Here is a 6015-nt window from a genome sequence, read left to right on the forward strand (position 1 = left end):
AATTCCCAATTGGTTCCTATAATTTAATGCAGAACAATAGAGGTATTTTTTTCATTTACTCTAAATTCATGTAACATGTGACAAATGAAAACCCGATTGCTCTATTAGAACAAAAATATGCTTTTAAAATCTGGCCCTCTGTAGCTTTATGGCCTGGTACATGAGAATTGTCTATTTCCCTATATGTCATTAAACAAATCCTAGTGCAAAGAGAAATTAACTCAGCACCGCTCATTCAAGTCAAATGTTTACACCAGGAAAGCCCTAATGAGACACTGTCTGGGTTCCAGAGGGGTTGCTAAGAACAAGTGGCGGCAAAGTTATTAAACCTGTCCAAGCTACTAACAGATCATTAATAGCCACCACCACTAGCACCCCCGCGACCCTCCCAAGCCCGATCTGAATATTCAGGCAGGGCAGGAAGGCGTAAGGCGGTGGCAGGGGGGATGCCGGGGGGCGGGAGATGCCGGCCGGCTCGGAGGGGCTGGGCAGCGGGTAGGCACCGCGGGGTTTGGAGGGGAAGCTCTGTCCGCGGGACCTCGTTACCCCCGAGTCTTTCCCCGGTTTAGCACCGCTGCGCATTTGTTTCACCTGTTCGTCTGTTTTCAGTGCGGTACAGCACAGTGCAGGAGCCTGCTCCTGCCTTCACACTGAAGGGGACGGACGTGAGACGAGGGGTGTCCATCAGTCCACGTTAGCCCGGTCCGTCTGTCCCCTCTGTCCCCTGGGGGAGCCAAACGCGTCGCATCCTCCCGCAGCCAACACCTCCACCCGGGGGCACTCAACGCGGGGCTCCTGCGCTGTCACAGCCCTCGCCAGCTCCTGCCTCAAAGCCCAGGTGTTTCCCAGCTTTGACATTACACAGGGGGACGGCGGGCAGGGCCTCGCGGGCGGCGGGGGGGGCTCAGAGCCGCGGCCGGGACGAACGCAGGAAGCCGCGCAGCGCCGAGCCGCGGGAAGCGCTGCCTGCGCACAAGACCAGCGGAGCCCCGGAAAAATCCCAGGGAAGGCTGCCTCGATTTCTTGTTAGCTTTCGTTTCCCTTCAGACCTGGGGGTCTGACACCGCCGAGGTGACTCCAAGACCTACCTGTGTTTTGCCCACCATTGCTTCATACGACGTGTTTTGTTTGCAACTGATGAAAAATGTTTAAACAAAATTTCATCCGATTACATTGCCATTCTCCGACCTGTTCCCGACGTCAAACCAGTTTCTTAAAACTGCAATCACTCACACGCGGCACTGCCCTGCCGCCCTCCAAGCCTGTCTGAGGACAGAACACAATCCCAAATTATTTCCTGGGTGTGTTGGAGTTGGTGCACGGATTTCTGAGCACGCCTGAATATTTTATTCATTGACTTAATGTAAAAAAATATCCCGTCCGGGATTCGCATGTCCGTCCGTACCTTGATGCAGCCATGTGAACTCAGAAGCACAAGCGTGTTTTGTAGCGAGATAAAAGAAGGCAGCGGTCAGCAGTAACAGGAGAGAGGCGATGTCTGCCAAGGAAAGATCGGCAACATGTGGCCCAACCACATTCCCACCCAACAGTTTTTCCCCGGACAGCGCAGAACAAGTGGAAAGCCAGGCCCACCCCTGTAGAAGGGGAGCAGCCGGGGGTCGCTAAAGGGCTCGGGGCTGCGGGGGGGCGGCGGTGCCTGGATTCATTCTCCGGGCGGCTTCCCCAGCCAGCATCCACCAGGGACGTTTTGGAAGCGCTTTTGTCCCAGTTTACGGAGGACAAACACCTGAGAGCCGCTCGGTAGACGGCGAGGGCGGAGGGGGCGCGGACGGGGGTCACCGAGCCCCCCGCGCCCCCTTCTGTGGGGGTGCTGAGCTGCCACCCGCGGAAAATGAAAGTGATGCCTACAGATCCTGCGGGATTTTGTTCTCCCGCGTGGAGAAATGGCTCCGTGCAAAACGCACGTCCCGTGGCTCTTGCCTCTTTCTACACCACGCAGCACCTTCACTGCGGGATGGGTCAGCTCCGGCGGGGAGGCACAGCTCTCTCCTCCCCTTCTCCCTGGGGCTTGTGATGGTCTCTGGAGGCTTTGCTGTCCTCTCCGTGCGCTCCCTCCTCCGAGCACTGTGTGCGCAGGTAGAGCAGCCCCTCCTTGACAGGGCCCGGAGGTGTCTCTGCCCCTCCACCTGCCTCAGTCCCACTTGTCCATGGTCTGGCTTTCCCAGATGTCCAGACCCCTCTCCGACACCCTCCCGCGTTGCCCCCATTCCAAGACGCCCTTTGCTCTCCAAACTGCCCCTGTCGCTCCCGCGGGGATTTCTCTCCCCCACCGCATGGCAGGGGCTGAGGGCAAGGCAGGACAACAACAGCCTGCAACAGTCTCTGCGACAGCCGTGCCACGTCCGTGAGGCTCTAAACCCCACCACATAGGATCCACACCTTCCCCACAGTGGCTCGAGAAATCCTTCCACCCGACTTGCTCCTCGGGAAGGGTCTCGTTTTTCTTTTTCTACTTATAAAATGCGCTGCAGCAGGAATGTCCCTCTGCCCTAACAGCTCCTCAGTAGCTGCCTCCTCTCGTGGAGGGAGAAGGGTTTAGCTCCCTTCCAAAAAAAATCATTAACAATCTGCAGCTTCAAAGACGGGCTGTAGGGGTGTCCCGTTTTATTTGGCTGATTTCTTCCCACAGTGGGAGAGCGGAGGAAGCTGGAGACCGGCAAGGCACTCAATCACACCGAGGCCCTCCAGAAGGCCTTCATGGAGGACGGGCCTTCCCTGCAGCCGGCGGGGGGGCACGGGAGCTGCCCACGCCGAGGTGAGCTCCCCGAGCCCCGAGCGAGGCCACCCTGGGACCAGAGCCCGGCCGGAGGGGCGAGCTGATGCCGCTTACGGGAGGGACTCCGGGGATCACCCCCCGAGGGCTCGGCCGAGCCCCCCAGCCCTGAGCCCTCCGCCTTCCGGGCCCCGGGGTGCCAAGAGCGGGAAGAGGGTCACTTCCAGCGACCTTGGGGCTCCCCTGCGTGGAAGCGGGGCTGTCCACCCTGGCTCTGCCCAAATGGGGGCCGGGGGCTCCCGGTAGCTGGGGCCTGGCTCGCTCCCTCTCTTCTGCATGAGGAAGCAGGGGCCGCGGCGGGGAAGCCGGGTCTCAGCTCTCCCCGGTCGGGGTCTCCTTCCATCCCCCCACATTGCTTTGCACCGCCGGGGCACCCCACGGAGCGCCCACCTCGGGGCAAGCCCCATGCCCCGCCACGCGTGCTCTGCCCGGGGCGCCCCCCCCGCCCGGCCCCGCGCCCCCCCGCCCTCCTCTCCTTGCCTCCTTTCCCCTTCAATTCTTCGATTATTTCCTACCTGAAAAAAAAAAATTAATCTTTTTGCCAGGCAGGTCACCAGCGATCAACAGGCTGTTGTATATTACAATGTTTTCATATTCCTCTCGGCTCCCCCTGCCCTCTACCGACTCACTGTAGATGTGACCTTTGGTATTTCAGCCCACACTCAGCAGTTGAATGGAAACAAGTTGAGCACGTTCACTTCTGATAAACATTATCCTTAAACCACTGGAGACCCGAGCAGAGTAAACGAGCTTTTCCGACAGGACCACATCAGGAACACACATTGAGAAAGGGAAAGAAACCAAATAGCCAGGAGATCAGAGGCGGGGTGGAAGGGTGGGAGAGGGAAGGAGGGGGAACAGACAGGTTGGAGGACACCCCGCGGGAGTGGGGGGGGGGGGGAAAGGACGCAGTTGTGAACACAATAGTCACAGATGGAGAGAGAAACTGCCCTGGCAGCGTGAGAGAGCAGCGCAGGGTCACGTCCGAGCATCACAGCGAACCAGGGGGAGAGCTCCGGGGGCGCCGAGCGGCTCCTCCAGCCCCGGAGTGGCAGGGCCGGGCTTGCACCAGCCGTGCTCCCGGAGCTCATCCCCGGCCACAGGTCGCTTAGACCGGGCTGGAGCGGCGGCAAGGCAGGGGCCGTGCACTGGGGAGCCCGCGGGGCCGGTGCCGATGCCGGTGCAGCGGGAGCTGGGCACGGCTCGGCCGGGCGGGGAGCAGCGGCTGCGGGGAGGGCAGGCATGCCGGGCTCCGCTCCGTGTCGGCGAGAAGCATGCTCCCGGAGCAGGTCGGCAGTTGATGAACACCCGCTCCCCTCCTTTGTTTAATTGCAGAATGAACTGAATTAGCTGCTGGATCCGGCTCTCACTAATTCAATACCTCCTGCCTTCAAAATATCCGAATGGGATACTTTTATAGGATGTGCGAATAGGGCAGCTCACGACGCCGAGGACTTGTTGAGAAGGCTTTAGCAAATGCCTGCGACTATCGCCTGCGAGCACTGCTTTCTAACGACGGCATTTGCGTGCATGTGTCTGTGCGGGGGGAAAACCTTTGCTAGAGGTGATTTGATTTAGGTTTCGGAAGCACCGCAATTTACAAGTGTGATATGCTGTATTTGTAGCTCACGTTTCATAAATAAACACAATTACTAGAGAAAACGGTTGGTTTTGAACTTCTGCGGAGTAAGCAGAGGTATCCGCCGATATTGCGATCAATTAGATAAATGCTGAGGAACCCCTACCGCCTTCTTTCCACCCAAAAGTGCCTGCAACGTGCCATTAATTTCTGGATGATCTCCTGTAACATCCTCACTATTCCTCATTGGACACTTTCACTGTGATATGAATCTGAAATCTAGCTCAGTTAATTAGATTTTAATAAAACATCTCTTACAAATATTTCACTTAATATTTATACAGTGTTCATACACACCAGCGACATCAAATCCATATTTAACTCGCTGATTTTTCGTGCGCCGCGGTGACCGTATTATTTCATTTAATGTTTTATTTCATTTATAGAGCCTGGATCTTCGCGAGTCTATTAAAACAAACAAACAACAAATCTCAAAAAAAAAAAAAAAAAAGATAAATTTGTGGTTGGAGGTGGGAAGCCCGTGATTTCTGCGTGTAACGCGATGTACGTGTGTTGTATATGAGAGGCACACACACGAGCTCACAGATCGGGATCCGCACACCTAGTGCCAAACCAAACACATCTTCCACATACACAAACACGCCGTGACCCACACGTACTTTAATTCCTACCAGCTTTGTCTGTTTTTCTTTTAACTGTTAATATGTCGCAGTGTCTTTGATAAAGTCGAAATCAGCGGCAAGAGGCTGACGTTTTAGAGTTAAACCCAGCGCCACATTTAGTACCGGGACTAAAACGAAACCCGCGGGGGGCTCTGGCGGCCGGGGAAGAGCAGCCCCGGTGGCTGGGAGCCCCCTGCCCGTCTCCTCAGGCAGAGGAGATGCTGCAGCCGATGTCCCGACCTCGTTGCGGTTTCCCCCAGCAATAACCTGCCCGTCGCCGCTCGCTACCGTCTCCTGCACCACCCGTGAACCATTCGTTAGTTAAAAAGAGCTTTATTGCAAGGGGGCTAAAAACAAAGAACACCTCTCCCGTGTCTGCGAGCAAACGCGGGAGCCCCTCGTCGGTTTCGGCACACCTTCCTTTCCCGGCAGCGGGCTGGGGAGGATCCCCCCGGCTGCCCCGACGGCTTTCAGCGGAGGGGGCAAGGCCGGGCCGGCAGCAGCCGCGGTGCCGCGGGGCTGGGAGCCCGGCGCTGTGCCCTGCCCGACACGGCTCGGCACGGCACGGCACGGCGCGGCCCCCCGACGGCTCCCGTCCCCTCGGGGCTGCCCGCCCGCCCCCGTCCCCTGGCAGGGTGCTGCCCTACCACAGCGCCAGCCCCACTCAGCACCGCCCCGGCATTAATTGCACTTGGCGTGCAACTTACCGCCAGGCAGGTATTAAATAGGCATTTCTATTGTACTGGGGAGCCAGGTGCCGAGCACGCCTGCGAAAGGGAGCGGAAGGGCCGCCAGGCCCGTGCTGTCTGTCATCTCCCCTGGCCACTGGGAGGGCGGCTGGGCCGCCGGGCCGCCCCCGGGGGCGGGCTCGGGTGAGTGATGGGCTGCGGCGCCCTGCCCAGCCCAGCCCTGCCCACGTTGCCCTGAGGTTGAAATGCACAAGTCAAGGCTCTCTCGCC

This window comes from Aythya fuligula, chromosome 5, assembly GCF_009819795.1.
Source record: "Aythya fuligula isolate bAytFul2 chromosome 5, bAytFul2.pri, whole genome shotgun sequence".
Taxonomy (NCBI): domain Eukaryota; kingdom Metazoa; phylum Chordata; class Aves; order Anseriformes; family Anatidae; genus Aythya; species Aythya fuligula.